Here is a 14930-nt window from a genome sequence, read left to right as displayed (position 1 = left end):
ATTATTTGCTTAAAAATAACAGCCAAAAGAGAACAAGCTCCCTACCATCTCTCTGCCCCAAATATTTTCCCCATGATTCTTCTCTCCATGTGCAGCCTTAAGTTCTTTCAGTGGAACAGCTACAAATGCTCACAACAGAGCCAATTAAGGCACTTTGAAGTATAGCACAAGAAAGGGTATATTGCAGTTACTCAGACATCACAGTCTCAAAAATACACCTGATTCATGTCTTCTAGCCAGAGCAATTTACACTAAAAAGAGTGTTATTCTATATACTGAATGTCACAATTCTATACCACCAGTGTCATATATTACCATAGTAGAGGAAATGTGACTTCCTGGGAGGTTGAAGAGTATCAGTAATTGTCTACTCAAGGCCTCTTCTTTTGGCCATTAGCAGTGTGGAAATAATTTCTATGGAAAGGTTACTTTTAGAGATTATTTTGATAATGCAATTTTTTAAAGATCACAACTATTGAAAAACAGAAGTTAGTATGAATATGGAATTTGTGAATGGCTCTGGAAAGAATACCCTGCCTATTATTTTCTGTCATGAGCCACTATCTGATGATTTATCTTTCTCTTCCTAGACATATTTATTACCTATTGCTAAGTAACAATATTAAAACATTGTCAGCTTAAGACAGTACAGTTTAGTACCTCACAGTTTTTGTGGGGCAGATATCCAGGCAAGACTTAACTGGATCCTTTGCTTAGAATATTATATTAAAATACAAATCAAGGTGTCAGACAGGGTTGTGGCCTCATCTCAGGCTTGACTAGGAAAAAATCCTCTTTAAAATTCATTAAGGCTATTGGTAGAATTCATTTCCTCATGGTTGTAGAACTGAGAGCTTCAATTTCTTGGCTATCTATCTACCAGAGGACACTCTCAGCTCCCAGAGACTTCCCACCGTTCTCACTATGGAATTCTCCACAATAGGTGCTTATCTTCTCAAAGTCAGAAAGAAAAGGACACTCAGCAAGGCAAGTGCTATAATAATATTTAATATAATCTCATAATCATGTGTACATAATCACATAATCATGTGTACATAATCACATATGTTCCATCAATTCCCCCATTTTATTGGTTATAAGCAAGTAATAGTTCCTGCATAAACTCAAGGTAAGAGTATTATGGCGGATAACTTAAACCTCTGTTGGACATACCAGGGAAATACTTTATAACTTTTAATAAGATGCATACCTAAACTTGGTGAAACAAGTTGACAGGCCTAGAGTAGTTAATTCCTAGAGATTTTAATGGAGTAGAAAGCAATGTTGATTCTGAACTAGGTTCTTCTTTTGAAAACAGTTTTTATCTTCAATGTATAGGAATTTAGAATTAAGTTTGGGACTTTCCTGGTGGTCCAGTGGCTAAGAATCTGGGCTTCCAATTTAGGGGGCCTGTTCAGTTCCTGGTTAGGGAACTATATCTCATATGCTGCAACTGAATATCGTGCATGTTGCAACTAAGACCCAGAGCAGTCAAATAAATAAATAATCAGTTCAGTTCAGTCGCTAAGTCATGTCCGACTCTTTGCGACCCCATGAATCGCAGCACACCAGGCCTCCCTGTCCATCGCCAACTCCCAGAGTTCACTCAGACTCATGTCCATCAAGTCAGTGATGCCATCCAGCCATCTCATCCTCGGTCGTCCCCTTCTCCTCCTGCCCCCAATCCCTCCCAGCATCAGAGTCTTTTCCAATGAGTCAACTCTTTGCATGAGGTGGCCAAAGTACTGGAGTTTCAGCTTTAGCATCATTCCTTCCAAAGAAATCCCAGGGTGATCCCCTTCAGAATGGACTGGTTGGATCTCCTTGCAGTCCAAGGGACTCTCAAGAATCTTCTCCAATACCACAGTTCAAAAGCATCAATTCTTCAGTGCTCAGCCTTCTTCACAGTCCAACTCTCACATCCATACATGACTACTGCAAAAAACCATGGCCTTGACTAGACGGACCTTAGTTGGCAAAGTAATGTCTCTGCTTTTGAATATGCTATCTAGGTTGGTCATAACATTTCTTCCAAGGAGTAAGAGTCTTTTAATTTCATGGCTGCAGTCACCATCTGCAGTGATTTTGGAGCCCCCCAAAATAAAGTCTGACACTGTTTCCACTGTTTCCCCATCTATTTCCCATGAAGTGATGGGACCAGATGCCATGATCTTAGTTTTCTGAATGTGGAGCTTTAAGCCAACTTTTTCACTCTCCACTTTCACTTTCATCAAGAGGCTTTTTAGTTCCTCTTTACTTTCTGCCATAAGGGTGGTGTCATCTGCATATCTGAGGTTATTGATATTTCTCCCGGCAGTCTTGATTTCAGCTTGTGTTTCTTCCAGTCCATCATTTTTCATGATGTACTCTGCATATAAGTTAAATCAGCAGGGTGACAATATACAGCCTTGACGTACTCCTTTTCCTATTTGGAACCAGTTTGTTGTTCCATGTCCAGTTCTAACTGTTGCTTCCTGACCTGCATACAGATTTCTCAAGAGGCAGGTCAGGTGGTCTGATATTCCCATCTCTTTCAGAATTTTCCACAGTTTATTGTGATTCACACAGTCAAAGGCATTGTCATAGTCAATAAAACAGAAATAGATGTTTTTTCTGGAACTCTCTTGCTTTTTCCATGATCCAGTGGATGTTGGCAATTTGATCTCTGGTTCCTCTGCCTTTTCGAAAACCAGCTTGAACATCAGGAAGTTCACGGTTCACGTATTGCTGAAGCCTGGCTTGGAGAATTTTGAGCATTACTTTACTAGCATGTGAGATGAGTGCAATTGTGCAAGAGTTTGAGCATTCTTTGGCATTGCCTTTCTTTGGGATTGGAATGAAAACTGACCTTTTCCAGTCCTGTGGCCACTGCTGAATTTTCAAATTTGCTGGTATATTGAGTGCAGCACTTTCACAGCATCATCTTTCAGGATTTGAAATAGCTCTACTGGAATTCCATCACCTCCACTAGCTTTGTGCATAGTGATGCTTTCTAAGGCCCATTTGACTTCACATTCCAGGATGTCTGGCTCTAGATGAGTGATCACACCATCGTGATTATCCGTGATTATCGTGAAGATCTTTTTTGTATAGTTCTTCTGTGTATTCTTGCCACCTCTTAATATCTTCTGCTTCTGTTAGGTCCATACCATTTCTGTCCTTTATTGAGCCCATCTTTGTATGAAATGTTCCCTTGGTATCTCTAATTTTCTTGAAGAGATCTCTAGTCTTTCCCATTCTGTTGTTTTCCTCTATTTCTTTGCACTGATCACTGAAGAAGGCTTTCTTATCTCTTCTTGCTCTTCTTTGGAACTCTGCATTCAGATGCTTATATCTTTCCTTTTCTCCTTTGCTTTTCACCTCTCTTCTTTTCACAGCTATTTGTAAGGCCTCCCCAGACAGCCATTTTGCTTTTTTGCATTTCTTTTCCATGGGGATGGTCTTGATCCCTGTCTCCTGTACAATGTCACGAACCTCATTCCATAGTTCATCAGGCACTCTATCTATCAGATCTAGGCCCTTAAGTCTATTTCTCACTTCCACTGTATAATCATAAGGGATTTGATTTAGGTCATACCTGAATGGTCTAGCCATTTTCCCTACTTTCTTCAATTTCAGTCTGAATTTGGCAATAAGGAGTTCATTATGTGAGCCACAGTCAGCTCCTGGTCTCCATCTTTGGCTGCAAAGAATGTAATCAGTCTGATTTCGGTGTTGACCATCTGGCGATGTCCATGTGTAGAGTCTTCTCTTGTGTTGTTGGAAGAGGGTGTTTGCTGCGACCAGTGCATTTTCTTGGCAAAACTCTATTAGTCTTTGCCCTGCTTCATGCTGCACTCCAAGGCCAAATTTGCCTGTTACTCCAGGTGTTTCTTGACTTCCTATTTTTGCATTCCAGTCCCCTATAATGAAAAGGACATCTTTTTTAGGTGTTAGTTCTAAAAGGTCTTGTAGGTCTTCATAGAACCGTTCAACTTCAGCTTCTTCAGCATTACTGGTTGGGGCATAGACTTGGATTACCATGATATTGAATGGTTTGCCTTGGAGACGAACAGAGATCATTTTGTCATTTTTGAGATTGCATCCAAGTACTGCATTTCGAACTCTTTTGTTGACCATGATGGCTACTCCATTTCTTCTGAGGGATTTAAATAAATATTAAACCGCACAAAAAGTTAACTTGATTCTGTAGCTAATCAAAACCAGATTTACTTTAAATATTAAGGCGGCCTAAATATAATAACTAATTTTCAATTGTTTTGACCTATAACATAATTTTATATAGATCAACCTGAAACGTCCTACATATTTCATTTTCTACATTCCAGGGAAAATCCCTGGTAATAATACTATTATGGGATAATATACACTGAATAAATGAATTAAGTGAAGTTCACTGGGATTATGTGACCAGCCTAAATTTATAGTAGTAAACAGCTAAGTAAGAGATTAAATCAGTAGAGAAATGCAAGTCTGTTATTCGAAGCCTATACTTTTAATCATCTTTCAAAGGCTTATTTTTAAAAATAAATTAATTGACTGAATAATAATTATTTCTATCAGGCACTTTTTACCTAAGATGAAGGTATGTTGTTAGATTTTGTAACAAGCATTAAAGAAAGAGTAGAAATAGAGAATAAAAACATTGCTCCTTTCTGAGTCTGCTCCTAATCTAGTTGTCTTTAATCTTTAGGTGCTTTTGGTACTTTTAAGTTTGCTTTTTGTCTTTGGCATTTTGCTGTTTCACTATGATGTGCTTAAATGTGGATATAGATTTTATTTATATTGTTTGGTATACATTTTGCCTATCTGTGAAATCGTATCTTTAACAATTTTAGAAAATTAATAGCTATCCTCTTTGCAAATATGTTATTTCTTCCAGTCTCTCTATTCTTTTTGTGTCGAGGCTGATAGTATGCATGACGTTTGTTCTCACCCAACGCATTATATTCTTAAACTCAGATTTACAGATTACCATACCTCGCTTCATTCTCTGTGCTAAAAATCAAATAATTTCTTTATGTCATGTTTCTGATTCATTAGTTTTCTTTTTGTTGTTGTTACTTTTAAGAGCAGTTTTAGTTTCATAGCAAAACTAAGAGGAAAGTACAGAGATTTTTTTTTAAATACTCCCTGCCCCAACACATGCATAGCTTCCCCCAATATCAGTATCCCCTGTCACAGAAGTATTGAATACATTTGTTGTAACTAATGAAACTACATTGACACATCATTATCACCCAAAGAACGGAATTTACATTAGGGTTCACACTTGGTGTTGCACATTTTATGCATTTGAACAAATGTATAAAGATATGAACCCGCCAGTATAGTATACAGAGTAGTTTCACTGCGCTGAAAGTGTTCTGTGTTCTGCCTATTTGTCTCTGCCTTTCCCCTAACTCTGAACAGCCACTGATTTTTTACTGTCTCCATAGTTTTACCTTTTCCAGAACATTATATAGTTGAATCATACATTTTACACCCTTTTCAAATGGCTGCTTTCTCTTAGCAATATGCATTTAAGTTTCCTCCATGTCTTGTTTGTGATGTCTTAACTCATTTCTTTTCAGTGTTGAATCATATTCCATTGCCTGGATGTACCACAGTTTACTGATTCCTTCACCTACTGTAGGGTGTCTTGGTTGCTTCCAAGTTTTGCCATTGTGAATCAAGCTGTTATAAACATTCATGTGCAGGATTTATGTGGACATACATTTTAATTCCCTTATGTAAATACCAAAGAACATAAATGCTGGATCGCATGCTGAGTATGTTTAGTTTTGAAAGAAACTGCCAAACTGCCTTCCAAAGTGGCTGTGTTATTCTGCATTCATTCCAACTAGCAATTAATGCGAGTTCCTGTGGCTCCACATGCTCACTATCATTTATTGTTGTCAGTATTCTGGATTTTGGCTCTTCTAAAAGGTGTATAGTGGAGTCTCATTGTGTTGACTTGCCTTTCTCTGATGACATACAGTGTAGAATGTCATTCATATGCTTATTTTCCATTTGTATATCCTTAGTGAGATTTCTGTTCAGGTCTTTGGCCTTTTTTTTTCTTTTCTTCTTTATTTGAGCTATTTTTTAATTACTGATTTTTAAGAGTTATTTTTATATTTTGTATAAAAGTTCTTCAGATGTGTCTTTGCAAATATTTTCCCCCAGTCTATGACTTGTTTTCTCGTCCTCTTGGCATTGTCTCACAAAAGCTTTTTTGTTTTAATAAAGTCCAGTTTATTAATTATTTATTTAATGGATTGTGCCTTTGGTATTATATCTAAAAAGTCATTACCATGCCCAAGTTCATCTATATTTTCTCCTATGTTATTCTCTAGGAGAGTCACAGTTTTTTATTTTACACTTAGATCTATGGTTCACTTTGAATTAATTTTTTTGAAAGATGTAAGTCTGTGCCTAGATTCTTTTATTTTTTTCCTAATGTAGATGTCTACATGTTCAAGCACCAATTGTTGAAGAGATTATCTTTGATCTACTGTATTCCCTTTCTCCTTTGTCAAGGGTCAGTTGAGTCTGTTCATTCTCTACTCTTAATTCTCTCTTCAGTTGTATGTAGTAGCATGGCTAATCCATTCTTTGGGTTTTTTAAACACACACACACACACACACATATATATATATATATATTTACTTTACAATATTGTATTGGTTTTGTCACACATCAACATGAATCCGCCATGGGTGTACACGTGTTCCCAATCCCAAAGCCCCCACCCACCTCTCCCTCCACAGGTAGAGTCTTGATGTGTGGCTTTGAACAAGCATAAAACTTCCTTATATTTTGCTCTTTTCATATGTCAAATAGGAATATAAAAATTGTTTCCATCTCAGACAGTAGATGGATAGTTTAATCATTTAATATATTTAAAGCTGCTTGTAAATAGTTCCTGGTCTATTGTAAGTAATACAGGTACTATAATTCCAGTGCCTAAAATCCTTGACAATCTAAATCTGCTATTTGCTATTCTATGCATTCTTATGTCATTTATGGGGTCGCACAGAGTTGGAGACGACTGGTGACACAGCAGCACAGCAGCATGCATTCTTAGGGAGAATTTTTTTTTCCAGAAAAGATATAAATTTTCTTCTTCATATCTCAGAACACATTAACCTCAATCCACAGTTCTGTATAATTAAAATTATTTGTTTCAGCACCTCCATTTCCCTACTGTTGCTGCTGCTGCTGCTACTAAGTTATTTCAGTCATGTCTGACTCTGCGATCCCATAGACAGCAGCCCACCAGGCTCCCCTGTCCCTGGATTCTCCAGGCAAGAACACTGGAATGGGTTGCCATTTCCTTCTCCAATGCATGAAAATGAAAAGTGAAAGTGAAGTTGCTCAGTCGTATCTGATTCTTAGAGACACCATGGACTGCAGCCTACCAGGCTCGTCCATCCATGGGATTTTTCAGGCAAGAGCACTGGAGCGGGTTGTCATTGCCTTCTCCCCATTTCCCTGCTAAGGTAAGGTAAGGTAAGTTAAGTCGCTCAGTTGTGTCCGACTCTTTGCAACCCCATGGACTGTAGCCTACCAGGCTCCTCCCTCCATGGGATTCTCCAGGCAAGAGTACTGGAGTGGGTTGCTATTTCCTTCTCCAGGGGATCTTCCTGATCCAGGGATCGCACCCGGGTCTCCCGCATTCCAGGGAGATGCTTTGACCTCTGAGCCACCAGGGAAGCCCCTGCTACTTAAGTCTAAATGCCCATCACAGTGCTTGCACTGAAAGTCAATTATTTCATATTTGATTACAGCCCTTTCTTTTTACCTTTCAATATGTCTCCTTTTTGATTTTTTTTGAAGATATATTTTGTTGAAATACATGTTGATTTACAATGTTGTGTTAGTTTCTGTACCAAAGTGATTCAGTTATATATATATATATGTAAATGTGTATACACACACACATACACACATATTCTTTTACATTCTGGATTATTACAAGATATTTAAATTAGTTCCCTGTGCTATACATTAGGACTTGTTGTTTATACATAATATCTGTATTGGTTTGTATCTGTAATCCCAAATTCCCAGTTCACCCCTTCCCCATCCTCTTCCCTCTTGACAACCACAAGTGTTCTCTGTATCTGTGAGTCTGTTTCTGTTTCATAGGTAAGTTTGTTTGTCTCAGATTTTAGGTCCATATGTAATTGATATCATATGGTATTTGTCTTTCTGACTTATTTCACTTAATATGGTAATCTCTAATTCTGTGTTGCTGCAGATGGTATTATTTCATTCTTCTTTATGGCTGAATACTTTTCTATTATATGAATGTATCATCTCTTCTTTTTTTTTTTTTTTTTTTTTTTTTTTTTTTCAGGCAAGGCTTTATTGGGGCCTCTGACACAGCAGGGGGAACGAGAACAAACGACAGGTTTCCTTGCTGGCTCCCTGAGTTGGGGGCAAGCTGGTTTCTTATATGAGGTGAGGATACAGTGTGTCCAAGGGATACCCAAGGGGTGGCATAGGTGTTTTCCCCACCCCTTTGGTGGTGTTGAGGGCAGAGGGCATGAACAGTACCCAGCTTTTGCTCCTGATACCCTATTTTTCCTCCAGGTTCTTCAGAAGGGGCAGTATGGTCTTTTTAAAATCTCTTTCTATCTTTTTAAAAAAGTATTTATTTACTTATTTATTTATTTATTTTATTTATTTATTCATCTCTTCTTTATCCATTAATTTATCAGTGGAATAAGTCTTCTTTCTTATTTAGATCCTGGAAATTTGATAAAGTGGGTTTTTGTAAGTTATTATATGGTGCTCAAGTAATTAAAATTGTTTATTCTACCATAAAACTGCAAACAAAATCTCTAATCTTGTCATTACCAGTCATACAAACTATCACATAAAGTTACCAAAGAATTTTCAGTTGTTATAAATTTGCTTACTATCCAATTTAATTTGCTACAACACAACAAATTGGAGTATACTTCTTACATTTTTTATAATAAGAGAATAGGAAACTATGGTTTCAAATTGAGTACTGTTCAGAATTTTAGTTTAGATGTTGCATATTTCATATGATTCAGAAGCTTTCTTCTGTTTTACTTTTTTTTTTCTTTCAGTACATAGCTTGTCATTATATAATGGACTTCCCCAAATTAGTCTTTACTATTTCATGAAAAATTCAACCAAATGGTAATTATTAAAGTGAAATCATATCTTTGTTTTAAAGACCATACGAAATTCCCAAACTTCCAGCTTTTTTTTGAGTGCATTTTTTAATTTTTTCTCAAAAATAGGCAATTCTCATAGTTATTTATAGGAAAAAAATTCTCCCAGAGGCTTAAAAATGGTTTCTAACTGCCAAGGACACAATAATTCATCTCAGAATGAAGTGGTAGAAATAATGACATGGAGGAGTAGAGTCCATCAGTCGTTAATAGCTTCTTGATCTAAACTTAGTCATCAGTCAGTATATAAGTAAACATTTTTATATTTGATACCTTTGGTTAATATTTTCTGAGGGAAAGTGGCTTTTGGGTTTTTATGATGCTATAGATTTTCCAGAAGCCATTCACATATTCCACTGCAGTGGACCAAATTGCCTTTAAACATTTCTAGCTTTTATTGTGTTGTCTGGCATTTTGGTTTTGTTCCCATCAAGTATTGTTATTTAGTGACAATATTATCTCAAAGCAGCATTTGTGATTGGAAATGCTGTAAAAATTGTATACCTTAAAATATGAAGATTACACCTATATATTTTTTAAAGTTACAAAAAATCTTCAGCCCTTTATCGTGTCTTCTCCTTTAACTTCATTATGCTCCTTCTATATTTTGAAGTTTAGTTGTGAATTACCTTGAATAGACTTCCTATAACATCCCTTAAGTACAGTTAATGTAGGACTAAATTTTTTTCAGTGTTTCAGGTCTCTACTAAAAGAACATAATTTGATATACACTTGTGGACAAGAAAGCATCTGTATTTATGTTTAGAGACTCTGAAAATCCTAAAACCAGGTAGGGTAGAATATGAGGAGACTGGTCATACCACCTGGCTTTCAAACTAGATGGCTCCTGTCCATTGCCAGCATCATTGGTCTGTTTAAAGAATATTTCCTAAAAAAAAAAAAAAAGAATATTTCCTTCTACAAAAAAATCATAAACTTAAAGAAAAAAGAGAGAGAAACTGGTTTTAGGACCATAGAGAAAAGACTTTAGATAAAAAGGATAGTGATATCTAAACTTATATTTGTATGTCATAAAACAATGGCAAAAAAGAATTTTTATTTTTGATTGTTCTTAAATTTCAACTTACAAAAATACACAATGTATTATTTTATGAAAGTATCATGGCACAGTAAAATAACTGACTTTGAAGATTACAAGTACTTGTGTTAAGACTGTCATTGCTTTTGTGTCCTCAGAAATGTGTGTAAGCTTTCTGAAATATAATATTCATATGTGTAAAAAGGTGAACTCAGGATAGATTTGTTGTGAAAGTTAAGTAATACAGTGAAAGGCTTGATGTATTTTGCACACAATTTTCAATCAATAAATAATTCAAATAATTATTTGGAATTAGTGGCCACTGAACAACAAATTTAATAAGTGTATTATATCCAAATATTATTGAATATTGAAAAATAAAGAATAAAGATCTTATGATATAGCTTATAATAGTATCTGAAATAGTCCTTATCTCTTGGTGGATATATCAAGGAATTAATAAATTACATGACCACTATTTATAAGATAGAACCTATTTCCTTCAATATGTAGGTGTTTTAAAATGTATTGTTAAGTAGACAGTCTCTTGATTGATGCTCAGAGTTAACAATTAATTATTTCATAAATTTTGTACATTGTTCTCAAAAATTCTGTTGACTCTATGGAAGAGCATAATATTTTCTTAAATAAATTTCTTTCCCTCTCCTCTCCTATGGATTTAGCCAACTAGAGATTTTTTAAGTTTGAAAATGTTTGATTTGGAATTCTAGTGTTTATAAACATATGCAATTTTCTAAATTAATAAATGAATGCACTTTTCATTTGCTCAAATATTTGTTCATTTACTGCTGTTCTATTAAATGACTAATCCATGCCAGGCATTTTTCTGACTTCTGGGGAAGCAGAAGTGAAGACATGATCTTCAAAGACAGCATATGTCATTGATTTAGTCTAAAACCTTTCTAAACATTATATTGTTAAAGTGTTTCAAGAATGAAATGCAATCTATGAGCTAGATGTAAGTTACCACCTGCACCTAAGAATCAAATAGATTTGAATTAGAACCTTGTCTTTGCTTTTGATGTCTTTGAAATCTTAAATGATTTATAAATTGTTCTTATACTCAAGCTCATTATTTTGAAATAATTGGTCACACACACAGATGCCTAATCCTTAAAGGTGATAGGAGTATTGATATTTCTGCTATGATTTCTGAAGACTTATCATTCTATTAAATTTCCACAATTTGTTCCCCTCTGAACATAATACCAGTAGTAGGAAACAACCCCTGATGAGCAGTCAGACTCAGCAGCCATTCTCAATTTCCCTCAAATTGTTTTTAAAAGTTTGTTTATTATTAGTATTATTATTTTTTTCAACCAAGTCATTCAACTCCTAGGAAGTGTTTGTTTTCTATTGGAATTTTAATTTATGAGGCTCATGTAACCATGCATCATTGCAGAAATGATTATGAAAAGGTTAAGGCAAAAGTAATGATGCATTTTCACATTGTGTGAAATGTGAAATAGATGTAGATGTGAAATAGATGTAATTAATCTAATAGATTAATTAGATGTAAATACATCTAACCCTAACCCTAACCCTAAGAGGCACATGAGTACCTAATTAGTCCTATTTCTTCTTAGAACCTCTTAGTCCTATTTCTTCTCATTACTTTCTTATTTGTAGTTTCAATAGCTTAATTTTACTGGTGTTACAGTTTGAAATGAACTTAGTCAAAGTAGCCTTTGACACCCAAAGATATCAGGCTTTGCTTCCACTGAATTTATTTTTTAAGTCCCTTATTATTTCAAGTTATAGCATAGCAACTTGATGACTTTATTTACATTTCAGAATGTGTGCAGTTTTGGTAGCTCATAATTTAATGGAATGAGGGCATAAGGAATTTGATTGTTGCTGAGGTGTTTGTAGTTTCCTAAAGGGGGTCTGGTTTTATCATATTGTTTTCATCTACTTTCATCTACTTCATGAGTGAGCATGTTTGTTTCAGAAGAAAATGAAAACATCTCTGACAATAACCATGAGAACAGATAGAATTCTAGGAGGACTCAAAATTCGTATTCTTGGTGGCATTTAATGTTCCTCAACTTGCCCATTACAAAGACATCTGGAGTCCATTTCAATAACAAATCATACTTCCTAAGTTGATTGCATTTAGCTTTAGCTCAATAGTCTATTAAAAATACATTATAGGATTTCCCTGGTGGTATATTGGATAGGAATCCATCTGCCAATGCAGGGAACATGGGTTCAACCACTGGTCCAGAAGATTCCACATGTCACAGAGCAGCTAAGTCAGTGTGCCACTGTTCCTGGAGCCTTGTGTACCTAGAGCCCATGCTCTGTAGCAAGGAAGCCACCCCAGTGAGAAGCCTGAGCACCACAATGAAGAGTAGCCCTCACTCACCACAACTAGAGAAAGCGTATGCAGAAATGATGACCCAGTACAACCAAAAAGTAATTAATACAAACATGTTAAAGAGAAAGTAGGATAGTTTCTTGGAAAAATTAGATTACAGATTTTAAAGGTCTTTAAGTATAATTACCTAAAGGACTTATTGTATACCCTTAGCCTCTCTGCCTCTCTAAATCTAAAATGTATCTCTGAAACTTGTCAGACATGGACTTATTCTACAATTAAAAAATTCCTAGGTGGAGTAATAGCTTTATATATTGTATATGAGGTTTTTGGATGCTATGAGTATTTGTATTTGGAGAAACAGATATAACAACAAATGTCACAAGTCAAGAAAGCCAGTCAAGCAAGGGAAGTTGAGTTTTTTGAGCATGTGATGACAGTTGCTGCTGCTACTGCTAAGTCACTTCAGTCATGTCTGACTCTGTGTGACCCCAGAGATGGCAGCCCACCAAGCTCCCCTGTCCCTGGGATTCTCCAGGCAAGAACATTGGAGTGGGAAGCCATTTCCTTCTCCAATGCATGAAAGTGAAAAATGAAAGGGAAGTTGCTCAGTCATGTCCGACTATTCACGACCCCATGGACTGCAGCCTACCAGGCACCCCTGTCCATGGGATTTTCCAGGCAAGAGTTCTGGAGTGGGGTGCCACTACCTTCTCTAGTGATGACAGTTAATATGTGGCAATTTGTGCAAACAGTTAACATTAACCAAGACACACAAATATAACCCTACACTGTATAATTAATATGCAGCAGGTGTGCACAATCATTGACATTATTGGTGCATGTAATATTAGCTATGAAGTAAACTGGGCAGTCAGCATAAGGGACGTCTACAAGGTTCTGGCCATTAGGCTGTGATATTTCAAGAGTGAAATCCATGGAGTTCTAATAAGACAGATCCAGCAAAAGACCAGTACATTGAGCAGAGGATCCACCAAAATACTCTGGCAATGAAGAATTCAACTTATTGAAATGAAGTAAAAAGTACTGCATTACTCTTATGGGTAAACCAGAAGTCCAGTTACTAAAATTAGCCCAAAGTCAGAGCTGTGCTATTAAGTTACAATGGATTCTGACTTTTCTGAGCATTGATTTTTTTTTTTAATTGCTTTTTCACTAAAGAAAGGACAAGTGTTGGGACATTGGATTGAACTCAACCATCAAGAAGTTGTCTATGGTACTTTTTGTGAAGGTAAAAATAAATTCGGAGGTTAAGAAACTAAGTAGAATATGAAAATCTATTCTGATGTAGCTTTCCTTTACTATCTTCATCTATCTTTTTTTATTTTAGCTTATATTTCTTTCTCTTTCTTTTCTTGCCCAATCTTTCTTTTTCTTGTAAAAGAAAGAAATCAAAACTGGTGAACTCAAGATTCCTGCTGACCCATTAAAACAGTTCTAAGCTATAACAAGCAGTTTTCATGTTCATATTCCAGTAATTAAGTTTAATTTAAATAATGATCATACCAGTGCTATTTTTCTTCTGTCATTTGCTTTGAAATAAATATGGTTTTAGAAAAATGCTGGTTTCTCAATAGTTAACTAAATTAAATTTCTATTTTACTTCTTATTCCTCTTTGACTCTCCTGTGAGTCAATATATCTTATTTAATAACAATGGTTAGGTTTAAATGATCACTTAACATATGTTACTCACAGTGTTTAAAATTGCATATGTTTCATGTATTAGCTCCATATATAATTTAAGCATATCTTAAGCATAATTTTCATTGGTAAAGACAAACTCTAGCATTATCTATTTTATAGATAAAGACACTGAGCATTAGTAAAGGGTAGGTAAAAACCTCAGGCTGTACAGCAGTCATTCAATTCCAGAGAAGGCCTTCTCTCCCTACCTTAAAATAAGTTATTAGCTAACTTAAACAGTCTTTAAGATACCTTCATGAATAATCATTTCTTTAACTCCTTTATACTCGTTTCCAAATTTTGATCAACTTTTCTGTGGAGTAAGTTCAGTTCATTGCAGTCGCTCAGTCATGTCCGTCTCTTTGCAACTATGGACTGCAGCATGCCATGCCACCCTGTATATCACCAAATCCGGGAATTTACCCAAACTCATGTCCATTGAGTTGGTGATGCCATCAAACCATCTCATCCTCTGTTGTCCCCTTCAACTTCTACCCTCAATCGTTCCCAGCATCAGGTCTTTTCCAATGAGTCAGCTGTTCGTATCAGGTGGCCAAAGTATTGGAGTTTCAGCCTCGGCATCAGTCCTTCCAATAAACACTCAGGACTGATCTCCTTTAGAATGGACTGGTTGGATCTCCTTGCAGTC

General features: G+C 35.8%; 1 protein-coding gene across 2 annotated transcripts in view; it reads left to right on the top strand.

Annotated features, from left to right (window-relative positions):
* The window catches only part of CTNNA3 (catenin alpha 3), a 1891866-nt gene that overhangs the window by 1413061 nt on the left and 463875 nt on the right, over positions 1-14930 (top strand). The window lies entirely within an intron of this gene.

Source organism: Ovis canadensis, chromosome 25 (assembly GCF_042477335.2).
Source record: "Ovis canadensis isolate MfBH-ARS-UI-01 breed Bighorn chromosome 25, ARS-UI_OviCan_v2, whole genome shotgun sequence".
NCBI lineage: Eukaryota > Metazoa > Chordata > Mammalia > Artiodactyla > Bovidae > Ovis > Ovis canadensis.
The sequence above is the reverse complement of the archived record's forward strand: the minus strand, read 5'-3'. Positions and strand labels throughout refer to the sequence as shown.